The sequence below is a fragment of the Mytilus californianus genome, unplaced genomic scaffold, assembly GCF_021869535.1.
Source record: "Mytilus californianus isolate M0D057914Y unplaced genomic scaffold, xbMytCali1.0.p SCAF_2, whole genome shotgun sequence".
In the NCBI taxonomy this organism is placed as follows: domain Eukaryota; kingdom Metazoa; phylum Mollusca; class Bivalvia; order Mytilida; family Mytilidae; genus Mytilus; species Mytilus californianus.
In genome coordinates, this window is record NW_026262668.1 from 9524484 (window position 1) to 9551361 (window position 26878).

General features: G+C 32.2%; 1 protein-coding gene and 1 long non-coding RNA gene across 10 annotated transcripts in view; one reads left to right on the forward strand and one right to left on the reverse strand.

Moving 5' to 3' along the window:
- The window catches only part of LOC127727865 (poly(rC)-binding protein 3-like), a 152378-nt gene that overhangs the window by 51577 nt on the left and 73923 nt on the right, over positions 1-26878 (reverse strand). Inside the window, exon 1 of one of the 8 annotated variants that reach the window (XM_052234994.1) lies at positions 804-908. The exons of the other annotated variants lie outside the window; for them this stretch is intronic. The gene's annotated coding sequence lies outside the window, so the exon portion shown is untranslated. Of the gene's footprint in view, positions 1-803; positions 909-26878 lie in introns of those variants that run through there. 8 annotated transcript variants of the gene reach the window in all.
- Positions 23191-26878, forward strand: part of LOC127727903 (uncharacterized) — a 244332-nt gene continuing 240644 nt past the window's right edge. The window contains exon 1 of one of the 2 annotated variants that reach the window (XR_007993881.1): positions 23191-23200. This is a non-coding gene — a long non-coding RNA (uncharacterized LOC127727903). Of the gene's footprint in view, positions 23201-24558; positions 24569-26878 lie in introns of those variants that run through there. The other variant, XR_007993882.1, reaches the window with a different exon arrangement.

Consider the following 26878-nt stretch of genomic DNA (forward strand, 5'->3'; position numbering starts at 1 on the left):
GTATAAGTTTCATAACATTTGATTGAGGCAAACTTTAGTTAGAGAACGGAAACTAAACTAAAAATTTTGGAATTTTTCCATTAAGAAAGGGGCATAACTCTAGAATGGTTAACGTGACACCACCAAAATTCAAACTTGATCTGTATTTTGTGGTAATTAGCATTGTGTATAAGCTTCATAACATTTGGTTAAGGCAAACTCAAGTTAGAGAACGGAAACCAATTTTGGGACGTTCGTACGTACAGACGGACAAGAGTAAAACTTAATGCCCCCTACGCTATGACAGGGGCATAAAAAACTGACGAAGTGTCTTGTTAAAGTGCTAGCTGCATGGTGCCTATATAAGATGCATGATTTAAATTTGACAATTATTCATTTAATAATGTAAAAGTAACTTGTTTACATTGTACAATGAATTATTTTCATAAAAAAAGGTATCATTTCAAGAATATTCTTTTTCATATTTAAACAAAAGTTAATATGTGACTTTTTATCAATTTTTGTAATCATGGACATTTACCCCAATATTGTCAAGTCATTATTGGTGGAATAAAACCAGGTGCAAAAGTAAACAATGTATTGTGTCTTAATGTACAGTACAAAATCCACAATCAACATTGCAATGACTGGCACTATAGAAGATGACAGACCAGATACCAGTCTATAGCTTTTCTGCAATAAACATGAGATATTTGCCACTGAGAGTTTATCAAAGAATCAATCAATCAATATATATACAGCATTGTAATTAAAAAAATAATGCATTTTGTTTTTTAACCATTTAACTACTTCAATCACCTTACCTGAAAAAAGGCAAGTTTTCAAAATGAAAACTCTTCTCAAAATTTTTTGAAGTCTTCAAAATCATTGAACATTCAATTCCCTCATAATGGAATATCAAACAATGAATCAATACACAAAACATCAACAATAAATAAACATAACCTGTTTGACATTCGTCCAATAGCTTGCCACAGGTCAATTATCCCTTCATTAAGGAATTAAATATTAATCCAAAATAGAATTATAAATCATAAACTTTTTTCATTATGTAATTTTAAGCTGATTTTGAAGTTACTATTTCTACTACAATGAACTCTGTACATAACATAAGTGGTTACTATGTGTATAAGTCAAAACACTTTGCAATTGTAAATAACATTATGAAAATTCAAGAGAAAAACATATGAAAAGTAGAAGCAATCATATTTATATATTAAGTCATAAATAAAAATAAACAAGTTTTTCTTTAACATAATATAAATATAAGATGTCTCCAAAAATAATTGAACTGTGAAAGTTACAGTTACTGTTACTGTTTTTAATACTCAAATATACTGACAAAAAAGTTCTAAATCCCTTTTTTTTTTTTTAAATAAAAAAAAACCATTTACAATGCTTCTCAATTATCGAATCTGCTTCCACAACATCTATTTTATTTCTTTGTAAGAAATTATGAATGAAAATTTTATAAATCTCTGATAAATCATGTAATTTCTTGATAAAACAGGCAAAAAATTCCCTGACCTGGTAATTACCTAATTACTTTTAGTTAAATTTAAATTGATAAGTCTGCCTACATGAATTTTATTACCGATTTACAAGCTGTGCTTGGCATGCCAAGTGTATAGGAATCACATCTGTGGGCTATACAGCCAGCAACATTTTATATCAATCTCAATATTTGGCTTTTGCAAGTAAAAGTTGTAATGAAGATCTGTCTTCATTTTCAGTGAAAGTTTATTTTTATAGTTTTACTGAAAACAGACAAAGAAAAAGCATTATACTCCATAACCCAGCAAAGATAATGTCAAACTGACAGATGGTTTCCCATCATGCAATATCAACCTACACATGGTGGAATGATGGGTAAATCTATATCAAATAAAAACAAGGTAACAGTTAAATACAAACAAAGTAAACTTCTGAAGACGATTTTTATTAATCTGTCTACAGTTAATTAAGTACAGATTACCGAATTGGTGCTGATACCACCTCTTTGAAATCTGCTGCCAAAACAACTATTCACTTTTATTTGAAGACATTACTGCTGTACCATAAACGATTGAAAGGCAAATATCCTACAGTCAACTTTCCTCATGAAAGGATTCATTGCAAAACTTTTCTACTTCCCAAGGCAAAATTTGTGCACAAATCTTGTATAACATTTGAATCTTATAAGTGTTTAAGGCCGACAAGATACAATAATCAATTATTTCAAATAATAATTTACAATCAATTTCATTTCATTTATTTATATACATAAATGTCATATATTTTCAACTCACTGAGGTGTCCTGAGGTGGCCTGTTGCAATGCAAAATTTTTGTCCCGATCAATCATACCCTCATTTTTCAGTGGCAGTAAAAAGTTCCAGGTCGGTCCCTTCTTTGCAGGACCTGCCTATTGTATTACGGTTATTGTTAATTTGTTCTCCGCCTGAACATCAATGAATTATTTGTAACTGGACAGTAAAGCAAAGGACAATGAATCAATTAGTTTCAATAGATTATGAAAAAAATATAACTTGAAAATTTGTAGTCTTTCTCATTTATACATGTATTTGTGCATTTAAAAGTGATAAAAATGACTGAAATATAACCAAAGTTAAAAAAATAACAGATTCAGTTACACTTGGAAACTTAAATGACTTGATATATAAATTTTTTCGATTATTTGGATTATTTGGGCATTGTTTAGCTTACAAAGGTAGATAACTTATAATTTGAGAGATAGTCATAATCATTACAAGGGGAGATAACCACTACAAGGGAGACCATATGGTGTTTACACTTCATTGTAGAATCACTTTTCAGGGGCTTTATGTGTCAAGTATCACTCCTGATTTACTGTCAGAGAAACTAAACCTGTATAAATACTAGATGGCCATTTTGAGGAAGTCTAAAGGTCATTAAGATCATAAGCATGTAGTACAAAGATTCAAAAGATGATTCCTTTCTTCAATCAAAATTTTAATTCTGGCCATATGTGAAGAAAGACATGTTTAAACTTTGGATCTCCTAATGGCAATATTTTGAATCTTGTTTTACAATTTGGATGGTTGAATGTTGTTTGTACACCTGCGCTGGTCAGCCTAAGATTTTTTTTCAGTTTCTGATGCTGAATTAAAATAGTGCTTTAAGAAGTAAATGTTCAAGATATATGAGTTCGAATCCCCGCCAGGGAAGAACAAAAAATTTGCTTCTGCAAATTGACAGATCTAACATTGTTGGGCTGTTATTTAGATGAATTATATATATATAGATCAGACAGACTTCTAACACATTTTGCTTATTTGGTCATGACATACACTCACTTCTCCTACCAAAATTGATCAAACATATTGTTCTTGTTCTATTTTGTTGATAAGATTGTATAAATTATTACGTTCCTTGCATATTTTTGAAATTTATTCTGTAATCAGCTGTACTCATACAACATTGGACTGATTTCAACAAATCACATTATGAAATGTATATCATTATTCTGCCAAAGTAAGATACCAATTAAGAGGTAAACATTTAGAAGCAGTTTTAAAAAATATGATAAAAAAATAAATGGAGAATGTGTCCATGGGACACAGTGATGCCCCCTCTTGCATGTAACGGTATAAATGGGCATAACTCTAGAATGGTATAAGTGACGCCACTCAAATTCAAATTGATTTTTATTTTGTGGTAATAAGCATTGTGCATAAGTTTCATAACATTTGGTTGAGGCAAACTAAAGTTAGAGAACAGATTCTAATTTTGGGACGTATGTATGTACGGACAAGGGTAATACTTAATGCCCCTCCGGTGATGACGGGGGCATAAAAACAAAATGTTGACAGTGAAATGGATATTAAATTGTCCTAGATTGCAGAATAAAGACAACAATAGTGCATTGACTTCATCTAAAAGTGGGCCAAAATGCTCAGCAGTCTCCCAATTTCCACATTTCTAAGGATCAACCTTATATCAGTATTATGTCAAGTCAATACACCATTTTCATGCCTTTTCATAATCATTGTGAGTTATAATAATGTTATTGACATTTGGTGGTCTTGAAAAAGATTAATGATATGAGCTGAAACCATATTGTCAACATACAAGTACTGGTTGACTTAACTGTTTTAGAAATATTCTCCTAATTAACCCTATATTTCATACTGTTGCGTTCTGCTAGTCTGCAATTTGATGCCTTGTAATTTTATGCTTTTGTTGCAATGAAGAGTAACGCCATATTTCCAGTGTGAACATGTGAACGAGAGCAAGCAGATGAACTCTGTTACGATGTCAACCTTGTGTAGTGCATCTGTCATAATCAAATGCTCAGTTTCTTACGAGGTATAAACAGATTTTGCTGTATTACGTCACACTACTTAAGACAATTGCCAATATAAATACGTTTGCCAGAAAATATGTTTAATCGGTAGAAATTACGTTGTTTGATAATTAAAAAGTCAATAACAAACTTAATTATATCGCAACTGATGACTGCGAACTATATCTGACTGTCATCAGCAACATCGTAATAAATTTGATCTTTACTGCAACATAAATAGATGTGTTTAAAAAAACAAACTTGAGAATATTTTTGTGTATCTGGTGCAATGAAAATCACCCCCATCTGTTATACTGCTAGGAATTTTAATACCACAGACTGCAGTTTGGATTTAAGAGGCATTTTGTTGTGGTTTATGTGCAGCAGACATCCCTTAAGCTTTAATTATATAAATATAACATTTTAGCATCTAATAGATTTAACTTTCAAAGATAAACACTTATGTCAAAAAATTGTCAATAAAATATTACTACACCATGATTTGTAAAACAATGATATTTGATCAAACATTTGAAGACTTCAACCTTTCCCAATGTTTTACCAAAACTTTTCCTGAAAAAATAACTTTCCTGGTCTAATACCAGTACATACATATTTGCTGATCTTACAATTTGCTGGAAAAGAAATTTGGTTTATTGCAACATTTAACAATCATCACAACATTTTCTCACTTTTTTCTTATTGTAGGTTCACTTAATTTGATCCTTCCTTAAACCATGATGAAATGTTTCCTATCGACCAGTTAAATTTGGGGAATTATGTGTGAAGAAATGTATTTCAGATACTCTGTTCTCTCATCTTTTTTAGCTGAGGTAAATCAACATTGACTAGACATTGTGTTGTCCAATGACATATTTCTTTTTCACAACTAACTCTGATTACTCAATAATTTTTTTTCCTGCTCAAAACTTTGCATATTTAGTAAAACAAGAGTGCACATGCTGAAATGTCTCGCCTTCTTTACTAATCATTGATATTATGTTGATAGTCCTAAATATAAAGCTTTATTACAACTGTCACATAAACTTAACATTAACCAAGTAAACTAAACATTGACCAATGAACCATGAAAATGAGGTCAAGGTCAGATGAACCATGCTAGGCAGGCATGTATAGCTAACAATTCTTCCATACAACAAATATAGTTGATCTATTGCTTATAGTTTAAGAAAAACAGACCAAAACACAATAAAATGCTCCGCAGGGCGCAGCTTGATACGACCGCAGAGGTCGAACCCTGAACAGTTGGGGCAAGTATGGACACAACATTCAAGCTTGATACAGCTCTGAATTTGGATTGTGATTAAATATTTGACACAGCATAGGTTTCTGACACAGAATGAATGTGGTCTAAGAACTTAAAAATTTTAAATTGGACATTCACCTATTATGGTCCAATATCCAAAATCTAAATACATGGTTAGATTCAGCATATCAAAGAACCCCAAGAATTCAATTTTTGATGAAATCAAACAAAGTTTAATTTTGGACCCCGATTTGGACCAACTTGAAAACTGGGCCCATAATCAAAAATCTAAATACATGTTTAGATTCAGCATATCAAAGAACCCTAAAAATTCAATTTTTGTTAAAATCAAACTAAGTTTAATTTTGGACCCTTTGGACCTTAATGTAGACCAATTTGAAAACGGAACCAAAAATTAAGAATCTAAATACACGGTTAGATTCGGCATATCAAAGAACCCCAATAATTCAATTTTTGATGAAATCAAACAAAGTTAAATTTTGGACCCTTTTGACCTCAATGTGGACAAAGTTGATAACAGGGCCCAAAAATCAAAAATCTAAATACATGGTTAGATTCAGCATATCAAAGAACCCCATATATTCAATTTTTGTTGAAATCAAACAAAGTTTAATTTTGGACCCCGATTTGGACCAACTTGAAAACTGGGCCCATAATCAAAAATCTAAATACATGTTTAGATTCAGCATATCAAAGAACCCTAAAAATTCAATTTTTGTTAAAATCAAACTAAGTTTAATTTTGGACCCTTTGGACCTTAATGTAGACCAATTTGAAAACGGAACCAAAAATTAAGAATCTAAATACACGGTCAGATTCGGCATATCAAAGAACCCCAATAATTCAATTTTTGATGAAATCAAACAAAGTTAAATTTTGGACCCTTTTGACCTCAATGTGGACAAAGTTGATAACAGGGCCCAAAAATCAAAAATCTAAATACATGGTTAGATTCAGCATATCAAAGAACCCCATATATTCAATTTTTGTTGAAATCAAACAAAGTTTAATTTTGGACCCCGATTTGGACCAACTTGAAAACTGGGCCCATAATCAAAAATCTAAATACATGTTTAGATTCAGCATATCAAAGAACCCTAAAAATTCAATTTTTGTTAAAATCAAACTAAGTTTAATTTTGGACCCTTTGGACCTTAATGTAGACCAATTTGAAAACGGAACCAAAAATTAAGAATCTAAATACACGGTTAGATTCAGCATATCAAAGAACCCCAATAATTCAATTTTTGATGAAATCAAACAAAGTTAAATTTTGGACTCTTTGGACCTCAATGTGGACCAATTTAAAAACGGGGCCCAAAATCCAAAAACTTAATACACGGTTAGATTCAGCATATTAAAGAACCCCAAGAATTCAAGAATAAAACCCCATTGAAATTGATCAAGAAATAAGCAATTTATACGAAGTATCTTCTTTTGCACAATACTGTGCAATTGAATATTTCTTGCTATTGCGCAATACTGTACAATTGACAATTTCTTGCTATTGCGCAATATTGTGCTATTGGATATTTCTTGCTATTGCGCAATACTGTGCAATTGAAGATTTCTTGCTATTGCGCAATACTGTGCAATTGAAGATTTCTTGCTATTGTGCAATACTGTGCAATTGAAAATTTCTTGCTATTGCACAATACTTATTAGATAATAATTTACACATCCTGTTTGGTGTGTATCTCCTACCATATCATTATTATTTGCTTTTAAATATTAATCAGAAATAACCAACTTAAAATGGAAAATTTTAAAAGAAAAAAAAAAGGAAAAAAAGAAAAAAATAGAAAAAAAAAAAATCCCCCCCCAAATTTTTTGAACCCCCTTATGATTCATCACCCCCAAACTCAATCCCAGCCTTCCCTTTGTGGTATGGTACCTTGCAGTACAATTTCAGAGAGATCCATACACTTGAACACAAGTTATTGTCTGGAAACTAGAAAAATGCTTATTTTTGGCCCCTTTTTGGCCCCCAATTCCTAAACGTTTCGGGCAATTACCCCCAAACTCAATTCCAGCTTTCCCTTTGTGATATGGAACCTTGTAGTACAATTTCAGAAATATCCAAACACTTACACACAAGTTATTGTCATGAAACTAGAAAAATGCTTGTTTTTTGCCCCTTTTTTGGCCCCTAATTCCTAAAATTTTGAGGCAATTACCCCCAAAATCAATTACAGCCTTTCCTTTGTGATATGGAACCTTGTGGTACAATGTCAGAGAGATCCATACACTTACACACAAGTTATTGTCTGGAAGTTACAAAAATGCTTATTTTTGGCCCCTTTTTGGCCCCTAATTCCTTAACTGTTGGTACCATAACCCCCAAAATCAATCCCAACCTTCCTTTCGTGGTATTGAACCTTATGGTAAAATTTCATGGAGATCCATTCACTTAAACTAAAGTTAGAGTGCGAAAACCAATGTGTCTTCGGACGACGCCGGACGACGCCAGACGACGACGACGACGCCAACGTCATACCAATATACGACCAAAAAATTTTTAATTTTTGCGGTCGTATAAAAACTTAACACTAAGCAATGAACCTTGAAAATGAGGTCAAGGTCAAATAAAACCTGTGTGACTGACATATAGATCATAAAATATTTCCATACACCAAATATAGTTGAGCTATTGCATATATAGTATTAGAAAAAAAGACAAAAACTCAAAAACTTAACTTTGACCACTGAACTATGAAAATGAGGTCAAGGTCAGATGACACCTGCCAGCTAGACATGTACACCTTACAATCATTCCATACACCAAATATAGTAGACCTACTGCATACAGTGTAAGAAAAACAGACCAAAACACAAAAACTTAACTATAACCACTGAACCATGAAAATGAGGTCAAGGTCAGATGACACCTGCCAGTTGGACATGTACACCTTACAGTCCTTCCATACACCGAATATACTAGACCTATTGCTTATAGTATCTGAGATATGGACTTGACCACCAAAACTTAACCTTGTTCACTGATCCATGAAATGAGGTCGAGGTCAAGTGAAAACTGTCTGACGGGCATGAGGACCTTGCAAAGTACGCACATACCAAATATATTTATCCTATTACTTATAATAAGAGAGAATTTAACATTACAAAAAATCTTAACTTTTTTTCCAAGTAGTCACTGAACCATGAAAATGAGGTCAAGGACATTGGACATGTGACTGACGGAAACTTCGTAACATGAGGCATCCATATACAAAGTATTAAGCATCCAGATCTTCCACCTTCTAAAATATAAAGCTTTTTAGAAGTTAGCTAACGCTGCCGCCGCCTGATCACTATCCCTATGTCGCGCTTTTTGTCGCAGGCTCGACAAAAACTAATTTTTGTTCTTTACAAATAGTTTACTAATAAAATGCTTCGCTGGGCGCAGCTTGATACGACCGCAGAGGTCGAACCCTGAACAGTTGGGGCAAGTATGGACACAACATTCAAGCTTGATACAGCTCTAAATTTGGATTGTGATTAAATATTTGACACAGCATAGGTTTCTGACACAGAAAGAATGTGGTCTAAGAACTTCAATTTTTTTAATTTACCTATTATGGTCCAATGTCCAAAATCAAAATACATAGTTAGATTCAGCATATCAAAGAACCCCATATATTCAATTTTTGTTGAAATCAAACAAAGTTTAATTTTGGACCCCAACTTGGACAAACTTGAAAACTGGTCCCATAATCAAAAATCTAAACACATGTTTAGATTCAGCATATCAAGTACCCGAAGATTTCAATTTTTGTTAAAATCAAACTAAGTTTAATTTTGGACCCTTTGGACCTTAATGTAGACAAATTTAAAAAACGGGACCCAAAATTAAAAATCTAAGAACACGGTTAGATTTGGCATATCAAAGAACCCCAATAATTAAATTTTTGATGAAATCAAACAAAGTTAAATTTTGGACCCTTTTGACCTCAATATGAACCAATTTGATAGCGGGCCCACAAATAAAAAATCTAAATACATGGTAAGATTCAGCATATCAAAGAACCCCATATATTCAATTTTTGTTGAAATCAAACAAAGTTTAATTTTGGACCCCAATTTGGACCAACTTGAAAACTGGGCCAAAAATCTAAAATCTAAATACATGTTTTGATTCAGCATATCAAAGAACCCCATATATTCAATTTTTGTTGAAATCAAACAAAGTTTAATTTTGGACCCCAACTTGGACCAACTTGAAAACTGGTCCCATAATCAAAAATCTAAACACATGTTTAGATTCAGCATATCAAAGAACCCCAAAAATTCAATTTTTGTTAAAATCAAACTAAGTTTAATTTTGGACCCTTTGGACCTTAATGTAGACCAATTTAAAAAACAGGACCCAAAATTAAAAATCTAAATACACGGTTAGATTTGGCATATCAAAGAACCCCAATAATTAAATTTTTGATGAAATCAAACAAAGTTTAATTTTGGACCCTTTTGACCTCAATATGAACCAATTTGATAGCAGGCCCACAAATAAAAAATCTAAATACATGGTAAGATTCAGCATATCAAAGAACCCCATATATTCAATTTTTGTTGAAATCAAACAAAGTTTAATTTTGGACCCCAATTTGGACCAACTTGAAAACTGGGCCAAAAATCTAAAATCTAAATACATGTTTAGATTCAGCATATCAAAGAACCCCATATATTCAATTTTTGTTGAAATCAAACAAAGTTTAATTTTGGACCCAACTTGGACCAACTTGAAAACTGGGCCCATAATCAAAAATCTAAACACATGTTTAGATTCAGCATATCAAAGAACCCCAAGAATTCAATTTTTGTTAAAATCAAACTAAGTTTAATTTTGGACCCTTTGGACCTTAATGTAGACCAATTTAAAAAACGGGACCCAAAATTAAAAATCTAAATACACGGTTAGATTCGGCATATCAAAGAACCCCAATAATTCAATTTTTGATGAAATCAAACAAAGTTAAATTTTGGACCCTTTGGACCTCAATGTGGACCAATTTAAAAACGGGGCCCAAAATCCAAAAACTTAATACACGGTTAGATTCAGCATATTAAAGAACCCCAAGAATTCAAGAATAAAACCCCATTGAAATTGATCAAGAAATAAGCAATTTATACAAAGTATCTTCTTTTGCACAATACTGTGCAATTGAATATTTCTTGCTATTGCGCAATACTGTACAATTGACAATTTCTTGCTATTGCGCAATATTGTGCTATTGGATATTTCTTGCTATTGCGCAATACTGTGCAATTGAAGATTTCTTGCTATTGCGCAATACTGTGCAATTGAAGATTTCTTGCTATTGTGCAATACTGTGCAATTGAAAATTTCTTGCTATTGCACAATACTTATTATATAATAATTTACACATCCTGTTTGGTGTGTATCTCCTACCATATCATTATTATTTGCTTTTCAAAATAAATCAGAAATAACCAACTTAAAATGGAAAATTTTAAAAGAAAAAAAAAGGAAAAAAAGAAAAAAAAAAAAAAAAAAAATCCCCCCCCCAAATTTTTTGAACCCCCTTATGATTCATCACCCCCAAACTCAATCCCAGCCTTCCCTTTGTGGTATGGTACCTTGCAGTACAATTTCAGAGAGATCCATACACTTGAACACAAGTTATTGTCTGGAAACTAGAAAAATGCTTATTTTTGGCCCCTTTTTGGCCCCCAATTCCTAAACGTTTCGGGCAATTACCCCCAAACTCAATTCCAACCTTCCCTTTGTGATATGGAACCTTGTAGTACAATTTCAGAAATATCCAAACACTTACACACAAGTTATTGTCATGAAACTAGAAAAATGCTTGTTTTTTGCCCCTTTTTTGGCCCCTAATTCCTAAAATTTTGAGGCAATTACCCCCAAAATCAATTACAGCCTTCCCTTTGTGATATGGAACCTTGTGGTACAATGTCAGAGAGATCCATACACTTACACACAAGTTATTGTCTGAAAGTTACAAAAATGCTTATTTTTGGCCCCTTTTTGGCCCCTAATTCCTTAACTGTTGGTACCATAACCCCCAAAATCAATCCCAACCTTCCTTTCGTGGTATTGAACCTTATGGTGAAATTTCATGGAGATCCATTCACTTAAACTAAAGTTAGAGTGCGAAAACCAATGTGTCTTCGGACGACGCTGGACGACGACGACGACGACGACGCCAACGTCATACCAATATACGACCAAAAATTTTTTAATTTTTGCGGTCGTATAAAAACTGCTATGATGTCCAATTAGTATTATATAAGGAGATGTGCGGTATATGTTAATGAGATGAGGTACCTGAATTTAGACAGAAATATGTCAGAATATGGGGATGGCACTAAAACTGAAATTTTGGAAATCTCCACTCCCCCCATTGAATCTCAATCAGTTGAATAAAAACATACAAACCAAATCATTATGTTATAAAGCCTTTAGCAGAATTTTTACAATTACCAAGAGCATTGCATTATACTACTTTCAACTCCTCTTCAGCCGCTACTACTGAGACAATTTATTGTTCACAAAATAAAATCTTCCTCTTATTCTTTCAATTATTCCTAGAGATTTGGATCTTCAAGCGTTTATATGATTATCATTCCCTCTTGATTACTTAATCAAGCTTACAAGCACTTAATTGACAGAGAATTTCACTCCTTTGCTTATTTCTAAAAGAACATAAAATCTTACAAATTATCTATTAAAGTTTAGTTTTTAACTTCAATCAGGGCTGAAGTAGGTTTCCAGTTGTATAACTTGAACAGTTGTATATTTACAAAAACCATGCAAAAATTAAAAATAGAGACAAAACAGTTCATTTTGTCTTCAGAATTTTGTGTTTAGCACATCTATTCAAATATAAGCAAATGGCTTGACTGCCTTTCCCACAAAAGGTCTTTGAAAACTGATCTTCATGTCTGGGATAGACGTAAAAGTCAAGTTTCAGGTATTATGGAATTTACAAATGACCCAAATAAATGATTTTTAGTTAAAAAAAAATTCACTTGTATCAAATTTCTAGGAATATATTCCATTACACCTTGCAATAAAAACATTAAAACAAGAAATACACAAGAAAGTATAAATTAAACTGTTATTATAATCACAAATCTGAAATGATATAGACATTAAAAACTTTCAATATTGGGTATTGCCTATTGTGTCTGAGCCTTTTGAATAAAGTAAGAGGCAAATATTTCATGCAAATTCAGGATTTCAGAGTGAGTGAGTTAAAAAAAGTGGTAACCTTAAATCTCTATAAAACTGCTATTTAATCAATTTTGTTAAACAGATTTGAAACAGAAAGTTTATATTGACATAAATATAAAAATATCATTAAAATTTACTTATGTACTGAAAGGACTTTCTGTGCAACAGAAATTTTAAAGCCAGAAACAGAAAGCCTAGCAAGTATCTATTGTTTTATTGCCAGACCTATAAATATATAAAATAAATATCTAATGATGTATTGTTACAAGAAGAACACCCCTTTCATCTTTTGGCATCTGTTAGGCAAATGTTTATACAGACAAAAACACTAAGGCACACAAATGAGTTAATCTATCATGTAATCAAGAATCACATTTCTAATGTGCTGTTAAAACTGACAATAAAACGCCAAATTTATTCAGGGGAAACAACTCACAATTCAAGATGTTTTTACTAAGTTTCAATTAATTCATAGAATTTTCTCCTCCTTAAACCTAACAACAGCACAAAAAGTTACGAAAGAGAAATACAATCAACTTATTTAAAGACAAATTCGTAAATATTTTGAATTCTGTCACTTAAATTGTACTGAAATCTTTGGAGTTGATGTGCTGCATACACTCTGTACACAGAAACTGTGAAACAACTGATGACAACCAGACTATAATATGACTTGTATGACTAAAATTTTTTAACAATACTCAAAATCTTCTTTTTCGAATTGATGTAAAATTTAGATGTTTTATAATTCATTCTAGGCAATAATTTTTACATCACAATGACCGTGAGGGCATTCCGAAGTATTGTTGCCACAGAGATTTCTACTTATGTAACTTTCGTTTTTGACTGGTAACCGATCTATAAATACACTTACATTATCGAGTGCAAAATAACATTCACATAAATTAATAATATGAAACTGTTTTGTTGTTAGAAATATATATATAAATAAATAAACTGTTATCACAGAGATATGTCTCACCTTTTTGTAATTTTGATAATGCAAATGTTGAAATTAAAATAGAAATACTTTAACATGTAAGTTATGCAAATATTCAAAGTCGATGAACCATGACTGAACAATCTCCATGGAAATGAGATGTGCCAATGTTAATACAATTGCATACCAAATACCATTGACTAATCATAAGTTGTTCCCTTTAAACAAACCTAAACACAAACATTAACTTGTAAACTATGTAAAAGTTTCAAAGTCAATGAACCATGATGAGGGGGGTGGGGCTATATAATCTCCATGGAAATAAGACTTGCAAATGGCAATAAATTTGCATACCAAATATCATTGACATAACATTAGCAGTTCATCTTAAACTGATTTAATCACAAATTAATACATGTAAACTAAGCAAAATTTTCAAAGTCAATAGACCATGACTAAGGGGGAGGAGCCAAATAATCTCCATGGAAATGAGATATGCCAATGCTTATACAACTGCATACCAAATATCATTGACCTACCACTAGTGGTTCCCCATAAACTGACCTAATCACAAACTAATACATGTAAACTAAGCAAAAGTTTCAAAGTCAATAGACCATGACTGAGGGGCAGGGCCAAATAATCTCCATGGAAATGAGATGTGCCAATGCTTATACAACTGCACACAAAATATCATAGACCTACCACTTGTGGTTCACCATAAACTAGACCTAATCACAAACTAATACATTGTTGACACCGCCGCCGTCGACGCCAGAAACAGCATACCTATGTCTTGCTTTTTAACTCCGTCAAGGGGAGACAAAAATCATTAATATCTATGCACACATACAGAAAAATTGTGTTAACCCATGGGGAAGAATATCACAAGAACGTTTTGCGGGAAAATATGAATGCCTGCTCAAATCCAATCTATTAGAAAAATCGAATTTTTACAGAAGAGTGTCCACCATGCACTTGCACTTCACTATTATTAGAATAGTAGAATAGAATGATATACAAATGGATGAAAATTATATATACATGTAACTGTTATATACAAATATTAGTATAATAATACTACAATATTATAGTTATTACAATGAGGTTGAATTCCCTGTCATTTATTCATCATCCATGTACGAACTTGTCTCAGAAAATAATATATCTCTGTACATTAACCTCACTTTCAGAGACAAGTGTTTGAGACCATCCACAAGAACACTGTGATTCTTCACCAACTTCCTTAACAGAAGACATCCATCAAATAGGGTCATGCTTTTTTCACTTAAAATTGTGGTACACCATATCCGCAAAAAAATAGTATCCCACGAATTACAATGAATCCCTTAAACCTTGTGGTTTGTTTTTTTTATATGATGGTTTATCTGACTTTTCAACTGTTACACCTTGTGGTTTGTTCCTTTTATACGATGGTTTATCTGACTTTTCAACTGTTACACCTTGTGGTTTGTTTCTTTTATACGATGGTTTATCTGACTTTTCTACTGTAATCCCGTTTCACTTTGTGGTTTATTTCTTTTATACGATGGTTTATCTGACTTTTCAACTGTTACACCTTGTGGTTTGTTCCTTTTATACGATGGTTTATCTGACTTTTCAACTGTTACACCTTGTGGTTTGTTTCTTTTATACGATGGTTTATCTGACTTTTCAACTGTTACACCTTGTGGTTTGTTCCTTTTATACGATGGTTTATCTGACTTTTCAACTGTTACACCTTGTGGTTTGTTCCTTTTATACGATGGTTTATCTGACTTTTCAACTGTTTCACTTTGTGGTTTATTCCTTTTATACGATGGTTTATCTGACTTTTCAACTGTTACACCTTGTGGTTTGTTTCTTTTATACGATGGTTTATCTGACTTTTCAACTGTTACACCTTGTGGTTTGTTCCTTTTATACGATGGTTTATCTGACTTTTCAACTGTTACACCTTGTGGTTTGTTCCTTTTATAAGATGGTTTATCTGACTTTTCAACTGTTACACCTTGTGGTTTGTTCCTTTTATACGATGGTTTATCTGACTTTTCAACTGTTACACCTTGTGGTTTGTTCCTTTTATACGATGGTTTATCAAATTATACAAATTATAATGAATCCACAGTAATAATTAGTTTAATACAGAAGATCAATGCAAATTATTCAATTAATAAATCAAATATTTATTTCTATGCCTTATTATGTACTGCTCAGGGGAGATAATTTGAGACATCCCTTTTCTGACAAATTGTATCAATCATGTAATCTCTGGGTAATCTTGTATCTTCTTGTAAACCATTCTTTATATGTGTTAAGGTATAAAGGAGATAGAGCTATGATTATCTACTGATATTATATATCTATATCTGAGTGAAATATAGCTTCCAATTTGCCACAGATGCAAGACTGATTTGTGAGGATATTCATCTCTCAGAAGAAGGTGGACATTAAATGCGTATGGCGTAATAGGAAAGGCTGACAAGACAAAATCAAAGTATCTGACAGAACTAGAGTGACAGGAAGAAACAATGTTGTCAAAAAAATAGAAAAGTTCTTAAATTAGTAGGAAACAAGCATTCTGAGAGTATTGCATGGCAATACATAGTCCCCTACTGGTTAAAAAAATTCATTGTACTGGAACAAAATGCATACCTGCCAACTTTTGAAAATCCCCATAGGGGTTTAAGTGTGTGACAACTATTTTAAAGGTTACGACTTTTTGCGGTGTTTTTTGCACATGCTGTTTTGTGCTTCAGAAAAGTGTCAGATCTTTTTTTTGTATGGTATACTAATGATGAGCTAAATAAGCCTTTTTTTCTTTTTATTTGCATGATTCTAGTACTTATTCTATTGTGTAGAAAAGATGAACATGTAGCTAGAATACCAGGATATATTTTCTTGTGTAGGAATATTAAAGTGATTGTTGACTTTTCCAATTTAACAAAATGCACAAAAAAGGACATTTATCTGATTTCTTGTGAAAAATAAAAGATAGTACATTGTACTTTAAATGATTTAGTAATTTAATTACAAGAATGACAACATTGTATGATCTATTACCTATTACCTTAGTGGCGGATCCAGGAAGGGGGGGGGGGGGGGGGGGGGGGGGGGGGTGTCCGGGTGTTGGAACCCCCCCCTTTTTTTTTGGACGATCAATGCATTTGAATGGGGACATATAGTTGGAACCCCTCCTTTATCCTGGGTTAGGAAGCCTGCTTTTATAAATGGCTGGATCCGCCCCTGTATCTCATGGTAGTACTGTATCTTTGAATACTGTCAATCAGTCATGCTTTTCTTTGCTGTGTAAGAACCCCTGATCACATTTTACAATTCTGACATACATAATATAGACAGAGGAATTTATACAACTCAAATGTTACCCTGATCTATAACTTGTCACGGTATAAACAACTGATTATATGAGTGAATTTTCCAAGTCCAAGGACAATAACTCTGCACAAAATCATCTGACTGGAACAAATTTCGAACTTGATCTGTAAGTTGTCATGATAGAACTATAAACCAAATCTCAAATCAATATCAAGCATGTTGAAAAAAAGTGTGGAAAACTAATTGACGGACTGACAAATGGATAGACAGACGGACAGAGTGCAAACCTAAAGTCCCCTTCAACTTCGTCGGTAGGGGACTAATAAAGGGTAGTTGTGTATGTGTCACACATGTTGCAAGTCTCTTAGTTACAAACATTTTGAATGTTTGATGAGGCCTTGACGAACATGCTAAAAACACATCATGATGAGAAAGAGACATGGTGAACAATTTTGCCTTTTTTTCCAAACTTTCTTATAAATAGTAAAATAACAAAAATACTGAACTCCAAGGAAAATTTAAAACGGAAAGTCCCCTTTATTTTATGATAAGCAAGACATTTCTATCACTGCTTCCCACATTTTTCACTTATAAGTTCTGAAGTTCAACGAAAATTAATTAAATGTGGCCGTAAACAAAACAATAACCGATCACATTCAATGTAATAACATCATTTACTTTGATGAAGAAAGCATTATCAGAAAAAAAAATCTTAATATTGGCACATGAATATATGACATATGAAATATAAATACAATTGAAATGTTGATCTATTTTGTAAACATATCCTTGAATTACAGCTCTAAAATTAATCTCAGAAAATAAATCAGTTTTACTCCTTAACTTTAGGTGAAATACTCTCGCCCAATCAATTACTTATGTCAAGTTAAGTGTTAGTCTTTGATGGGCAAAAGTAGTACAGGATAAAAACTCTTGAAAAATTAAGAAGTCAGATATTTGGATACAATTATCATATTACTGATGAAAATTTGCAGCCTTGTGCAACTTTTGGGTGTAATCAAATTTTACAGTTTTTAAAATTCGATACAATAATTATGGTCCTCGGGCAGCTCTTCATACAAACAATCTTTTTAAAGAATTTAATGCAAGCAATAAAGATAGTATTATTTTGACATTTTTGAGCATAATATCAAGTCTTTTTTTTAAAATAATTCCACAAACTCAGTCAGACATTAAAAGTAAAATTCAACCAAAGTTAATACGATGTACATTAAAAAAAAATGTGAAATCTATTTGTTACTGAGAATAGAATGACAGTGTAAAAATAAAAGAACAAGAGTTCCAATGTCCCCTGCGCTGCACATATTTTATCTATCCAAGGTACAAAGGCAATAACTGAAAAAAAAAACCCACTTTTTTTCTGTTCTATAAAATTTTTGTAAATATCTAAGAGAAATGAATCCAGAGCAAATGCAATGCCATTTCTGATATAATTAATATTTCCAAGGGGCATACCTCGTTAATAATATTTGATCAGCACTTATTTTCGAAAGTGTCAAAGACATTGCTGATATAAATTTCATTAAATTTTCGCAAGAATTGTACACATGAGAGTGCTAACAATGCAATTTTCCATATAATTAATATTTTCAAGGGGCATAACTCTTTTAAAAATAATTGATCGGCACTGATTTTAGAACTCTTCAAAGACATTGCTGATATAAACCTATGATATAAGATTCATAAAATTCTGGCAAGATTTGTACACATGAGATCGCTCACAATGCAATTTTCCATATGATTAATGTCTCCAAGGGGCATAACTCTTTTAAGAATAACTGATCGGCACTGACTATTGAACTCATCCAAGACATTGCTAATATAAACCTATGATATAAGTTTCAGAAATATCTGGCAAGAAATGTTACACATGAGAGTGCTAACAATGCAGTTTTCCATATAATTAATGTTTCCAAGGGGCAGAACTCTTTTAAAAATAATTGATTGGCACTGATTTTCAAACTCGTCAAAGACATTGCTAATATAAACCTATGATATAAGTTTCATTAAAATCTGGCAAGAATTGTACATGTGAGAGCGCTAACGATGCAATTTTCCATATAACGAACGTTTCCAAGGGCATTATAAACTCTTTTAAAAATAATTGATTGGTACTGATTTTCAAACTCATCCAAGACATTGCTGATATAAATCTATGAATAAGTTTTATAAAAATCTGGCAAGAATTGTACACATGAGAGTGCTAACAAGACCAGACGGACGCCAGGTATTTCTATATCCCCGCAACGCATTGCACATTGCACGGGACAATAAAGAAATGTAGTATGATTGCAAAGGAGATAACTATCCATTAGAGACTAAATGACCTGGATGTAAGAGACATTTCAAAAATTGAACTTTAACAAGGATATGACAGCAAACACCATTACATTTCTACCTGTATGGTGTGAACTTTTACCACATCACCACAAATTATCCTTAAACAAATCTGACAGTCATCACTCTAGATTCTTACTGAATAAATCTTACACCATCAGAGCAGTGTAACATATAAACACTGACACAGATGTCACATTGTATTATTCCTTGTCACTTACCCATGCCTGCTGTATATCTAACATAATGACAATAATAAACCTATTATCTTACTTGACTATCTTTGTGTATCTTTATGTTACAGAATTATCTAAGTTGGTATTTACCATGTCAAAATATCGCACAAAAGCTACAGTTCCAGTGCCAATTTTTATACAACTGCTTACCAAATATCGTTGACTTACCATTAGTGATTCACAAAATTGAACAATGTTGACACCTCTGAAGCCAGAAGAAAGAGCAAGTCTAAGCTTAGTCTCTCCTGAACAGAGGCCCAACAAAAACAACTCTCTGCTGAAATAAATGACACCAAGACAAATACAAATTGGTTTGAGGGATGAGGGTATCATCAGCAATGATCTGTTTTTGCATGCAATTCACCTATATTCACTGTTAATAAGGAAAAATGTGCTCTTTCAATAACTAAATATTGGAATATGAATAAAAAGAGAAGTGGGTGTCAATATGAGACAGCAACTCATCAGACAAAAGTCATCTAAAAAGTTCTATAAAAGCTTTATTTATAGAAAAATAAAGAATTCTAACCTATACTGTCTCATTGTTGTAGACCACATGCCTCCTTTAATCAATATGAAAAGATTCCATGTATAAATTTTCAAAAGCAACCTTTGGAAACCTTTACTCACTACCTTAACTTTAAGTACAAGTAATTATGTCTAATCAGTGGAAAAAGTCAGATAAACCATCATATAAAAGGAAAAAACAATGAAGGCTGACAATTACTTATTTTCCTTAATTCCATGTATTCTAAGTGTGAAAAGATGTGAAGACTGACAGACATTATAACTGTAACTTTTATCATCACATTTATCTTACTGTATCTGAACTTGAATCTAACTTTTATCTTGTATAAACATATTACAATATTACACTTGCTTGTCATAGTGATTTACTTTAATATAAATCATAAAGCTTACCGGTAGTTACTTGCTAGATTCTCAAATCATGCACAATTAAGAAAGATTATTTTTATTCATTCAGAGAACCCCAAGGTGACTCAGGTGAATAAAAATACAGTCACATTAATCTTCTACCAACATGCAGTAAAACCCTTACTAAAATGGGATGTCTGTTCAGTTGCGTGGGATGTATAAAATTACAGCCACGACCGGTTAAAAATTGGAAAGTAAAATCTGATACCTCGTGCAGGTAGAGCACCACCTTATATTTTGGATTAGACATCTCTGCTCCAATGATTGTCTGTAAAACTGCATTTGTGAATATCAAATCCCCAACTGATGATTGCAACTCTTCAAGCACAAGTTGACCCCTATTACTGGATCTTCCTATTGTATGTATTGTTAATTTGTTCTCATCCTGAACATGCATGAAAAATTTGCCACTGGACATTCAGCAACAAATAATAAATCAATCTAAACTTATAGAGTATAGTCACCTTTAACAGTTGTTTTGCTTACACAGCTAAAGTACTAAATGACTTTATGATTAAAGAATAACAGTCCTGCCATCATCAATTGATCTTTTGATGGTCACAAATGCGGTCAACTGGCAATGTGAAGCTGAGACATCAAATCTGAAAATTGAGGTGGCTACTTTTCAAACATGGTACTGTTATTCCATATTTCTAATGCAACTCTTGTAAAAGGTTCAAAATAAAATAGTTGAAATAACCTTGAAAACATCCACTGCAATATCTGGCAACATGACTCCAACTGTCTACCAGAGAATTGAGGACAGATGTCATCCAATCAAAAGCAGTGTTACATATTTTATATTATATTAGAATAAATTATATGATAAAATATTCCCTTTTACACAGGATTCTGTTTAAAGAAGTTTCACTATGTCAGTTCAATAGTAAATGCTTTAAAACTCGGCCTTTGATGTGGAAGAAAGAAGCATATTTTTTTTACCATGAAAATATATTGTACAAGCTAGATAACAAAGTCTGATAGCGAAAACATACTTACTATATAATAAATAGCTCAAGAAACAATAGTGATGTTCAAACAAAGTATTGGTAGATATTCCCTGTAGAATGAGAGCAACAACTCAACTTCTTGCCAAGGCAATCAAGAATTCAATTTTCAGCAGAACAAAGCTTTACTCCAACAAAAGATATTAGCATTCTGAGCAACTACTGAGTACAATCAGGCTTTTGCAGTTTTGCTTTCACCATGTTTTGTTACCACCTTGTCTGGCAGTATAACAAATGAGTAAATAAACTGTTTACACAGCAGCTTGCATTTGTTATTGTTAAGCAATCCATTGTTTCAATGAAAGCTGTATAATTGTTTCAACAGATCCCATGAGCAGTGATGTTGGCAAACTTAATACTGTAGGCTATAGACAGTTCTATCAGCACCTTAGTAGAATGAAGACATTTTACATGCATGAGTGTCATTATTCAAATGAAAATGACTTTTTCAAGGCTGTTCTCAATCACTAACTCTAAAAGAGATATAAACTAACAAAAAAATCAGGACAAATATTGTAAAGGTGAGTTCCTGGTAAATACCAGCGTAAATAATAGAATTTTTTTTTTTAATTTGGTCAAATAAATGGATGTTGTACATCAATCTGATGTGTCAGAATCTAAAGGTTTTAACTGATGCATGATGGGTAATTTGTATGTTTAAAAATGTAGAAAAATTAAGTGTTCCCTAAAGAGGTTGATTTTTCTTTGTTTAGGACATTGTTAAACAAACAACTTCACTCAATGTTCATCAGTTTTAGAATATTAATTAATTGTTATGGTTAGTCGTACTATATATTTTTAATATCTAGCAATGTTAAAAGCATGCTCAATTTTAAGAATGAAGTCTAGAACACATTATAGACAGCTGTTTTGTGATCAGATTCTGTGGTTAGGTCAATATATCTGCTACAACATGGTATTTTTCTGTGGTCAGTCATACAGGTGTAATACCACCAAATCATAGTACGTCACATCCGGTTGCATACGAAAATAGGTCGACAAAAAATATTCCCTTGAATTTGACAGTTGTAGGTAATTGATCCTACATTTCATTGCAGTAAAACATTTCTGGGTCATAAACATATATCTTGGGTATTTCAAAGCACCATTATTTTTTTATTTGGGGTTTCTATAGATAATTTTGGAAACTTGAGGTTACATGGTTACTAAAGCTTGTACACAGGTTAAGAAAGGGGGGAAATTTGATTGGTTAACTTCCAGTGATGGTTATTTTCGTATATGCAATGAAATGTTATGTGAATTTTTTTCTATAGTACTGGACAGGATAAAACTTTACTCATGCCAAGTATTTCTTTATTTGAAACAAAGATAAATTCTGCACATTTTTTTGAAAAGTGCAAATTTAACAAAGACTAATAGGGGAAAATCAATGGTGGTATTACACCTAATATGGGAAGCTGTACATGCACCTTTGACCTTGTGAGTACTCTCATGTGTTAAAATTTCTTGCTATTTAAGTGAAATATTACAAATAATGAAATATTCTGAGTGGATTGAGTCTCCAAAACACATTTTATGAGAAAATTTCCATGAAATAGGACTTAACCATGAATATTAGTTTACAGAACAAGCCATACTTAGAGTATTGGGGAGTTTTTTCTCCTTATTTCTTATATTCTGCTATACCAGAAAATTTTTCCTAAGAAATACTTTAATAAATATATAGTTTTAAGTAAATGAAATTATTTTAAAAGCAGTAACAACAAATTATTCACCAAAAGAGAAGCTTTTTATGTCCCTCTCTGGAACGCGGCGTAAATTTAAGTTTTACGTAAGGACTTATTGAAACCTCCTTGGAGACAGTAAACTTTTATACGGATAGTTCATTCAGCTTGAATACTTCAATTAATCATTTATTATAACATTTCTATCATAAATGAGTGAAAGTTACCCCAAAATTTTTATTTATTGGCCTAAAAAGTAGAAATTTTGAGGAAATTAGAGGTATAAATGGACCAAAAGAGACCTTATAAGGAAGACAAAGAGGTCCATTAGTAGTATTTATCATCCTAAAGTCATCTTTTGTATCATATTCAACTGTTTGTAGGCAGATGAGATAAATATTTGATCATTTATTGGTCCACACTATATTCTATCATGATGCGGCTTGGTTTGGATTTTTCGAAGAAATTTTGCTCGAATCGCTGTAGATGTCGTCTTACATTATACTAGATTTTTCTCAAACTATTGAACTGATTATGACAAAACTTGACAGGAATGCTTGAAATAACCAGTATTACAAAGGAAAAAAGTCACATTCAGTTTATTTAACAAAAAAGGCTTCTTTAGGTGTAATACCACCAAATCATAGTACGTCACATCCGGTTGCATACGAAAATAGGTCAACAAAAAATATTCCCTTGAATTTGACAGTTGTAGGTAATTGATCCTACATTTCATTGCAGTAAAACATTTCTGGGTCATAAACATATATCTTGGGTATTTCAAAGCACCATTATTTTTTTATTTGGGGTTTCTATAGATAATTTTGGAAACTTGAGGTTACATGGTTACTAAAGCTTGTACACAGGTTAAGAAAGGGGGGAAATTTGATTGGTTAACTTCCAGTGATGGTTATTTTCGTATATGCAATGAAATGTTATGTGAATTTTTTTCTATAGTACTGGACAGGATAAAACTTTACTCATGCCAAGTATTTCTTTATTTGAAACAAAGATAAATTCTGCACATTTTTTTGAAAAGTGCAAATTTAACAAAGACTAATAGGGGAAAATCAATGGTGGTATTACACCTAATATGGGAAGCTGTACATGCACCTTTGACCTTGTGAGTACTCTCATGTGTTAAAATTTCTTGCTATTTAAGTGAAATATTACAAATAATGAAATATTCTGAGTGGATTGAGTCTCCAAAACACATTTTATGAGAAAATTTCCTTGAAATAGGACTTAACCATGAATATTAGTTTACAGAACAAGCCATACTTAGAGTATTGGGGAGTTTTTTCTCCTTATTTCTTATATTCTGCTATACCAGAAAATTTTTCCTAAGAAATACTTTAATAAATATATAGTTTTAAGTAAATGAAATTATTTTAAAAGCAGTAACAACAAATTATTCACCAAAAGAGAAGCTTTTTATGTCCCTCTCTGGAACGCGGCGTAAATTTAAGTTTTACGTAAGGACTTATTGAAACCTCCTTGGAGACAGTAAACTTTTATACGGATAGTTCATTCAGCTTGAATACTTCAATTAATCATTTATTATAACATTTCTATCATAAATGAGTGAAAGTTACCCCAAAATTTTTATTTATTGGCCTAAAAAGTAGAAATTTTGAGGAAATTAGAGGTATAAATGGACCAAAAGAGACCTTATAAGGAAGACAAAGAGGTCCATTAGTAGTATTTATCATCCTAAAGTCATCTTTTGTATCATATTCAACTGTTTGTAGGCAGATGAGATAAATATTTGATCATTTATTGGTCCACACTATATTCTATCATGATGCGGCTTGGTTTGGATTTTTCGAAGAAATTTTGCTCGAATCGCTGTAGATGTCGTCTTACATTATACTAGATTTTTCTCAAACTATTGAACTGATTATGACAAAACTTGACAGGAATGCTTGAAATAACCAGTATTACAAAGGAAAAAAGTCACATTCAGTTTATTTAACAAAAAAGGCTTCTTTAGGTGTAATACCACCAAATCATAGTACGTCACATCCGGTTGCATACGAAAATAGGTCAACAAAAAATATTCCCTTGAATTTGACAGTTGTAGGTAATTGATCCTACATTTCATTGCAGTAAAACATTTCTGGGTCATAAACATATATCTTGGGTATTTCAAAGCACCATTATTTTTTTATTTGGGGTTTCTATAGATAATTTTGGAAACTTGAGGTTACATGGTTACTAAAGCTTGTACACAGGTTAAGAAAGGGGGGAAATTTGATTGGTTAACTTCCAGTGATGGTTATTTTCTTATATGCAATGAAATGTTATGTGAATTTTTTTCTATAGTACTGGACAGGATAAAACTTTACTCATGCCAAGTATTTCTTTATTTGAAACAAAGATAAATTCTGCACATTTTTTTGAAAAGCGCAAATTTAACAAAGACTAATAGGGGAAAATCAATGGTGGTATTACACCTACAAGGTATGATCCTCAGACAGTCAAAATCTAGTTTGACACCTCATGACAATTGTAATTAATTATGATAGAGTACCTAAGAGTCAAATAAGCCTGCAGAAGTTCAAACTGCCCATTAGAAGCAGCTAGCTAGTTCTATATGCATGGTGCATAACAGAATCATACATATCAACAATTAGGCAAGTAAGTAATCATATAACAGGTATAAATAGACAGTAATTCTGAATAGGAGGTCTACTCATTATTACCAGAAAAGGGGGGGCATTGAACAAACTTAAATTTTTAATTGATTTTTATGAGGTATTAACATATCTTGAAGAAAAGGGAAAGTGTGTTTGCTCTAAAACCCAACAGACCTCCCCCTTCTTCTGCAGCCACCAATGTATTTGTTTTTCTTGAATTTGATAGATTTCAACATTCTAGGTAAATCTTCACAATAAACATTTACTCCATATATAATTACTGAGAACTAAAGTTGCATGCATTTGCTTTGAAGGGCACCCAGAACTAAATCACTTGTTTTAGTATGATCATGCATAGCCACATTTTTCATAAAAAAAAAATAATTTGATTTGAAAATTATCTCCTTATTTTTGAGATACTAAAAATTTGCCAAAGATCTATCAAATTCTATTAACTTTAATAATTTGATTACCAGAATATGCTCAGAAATCTATGACATAATATTGTCAGAACCTTCATAGTGAACACAAAAAGTTGTAATACTATAAAATGAGGAGAGATTACACGACTATTTAAAGAAAACCTGGCTTCTGAAATGAATTCAGGACAAATTAGCCCTGCCTGTTTCTAGTGGAACCAAATTCTGTGTAAACAACTGACACTTATGTAGGCAGTTTCACACATCTGTAATAATACTGTAGAGAAGCCATCATAAATTTTCTACATTTCTTTCTGAAGGAAAATAATTACATCTAGAAGGATGTAAGCCAACCTAAAGACAGCAAAGTTAATGACCAAGAAATTCCAACCTATATCATCCAAGCATACATCTAATTATTGTGTCTCTTTGACAACCTTGGGTAGCATCATCAATGGAACCCCAAAATATTATGAGAAGATATGACAACTTGGATCAATATGAAAAATAAAT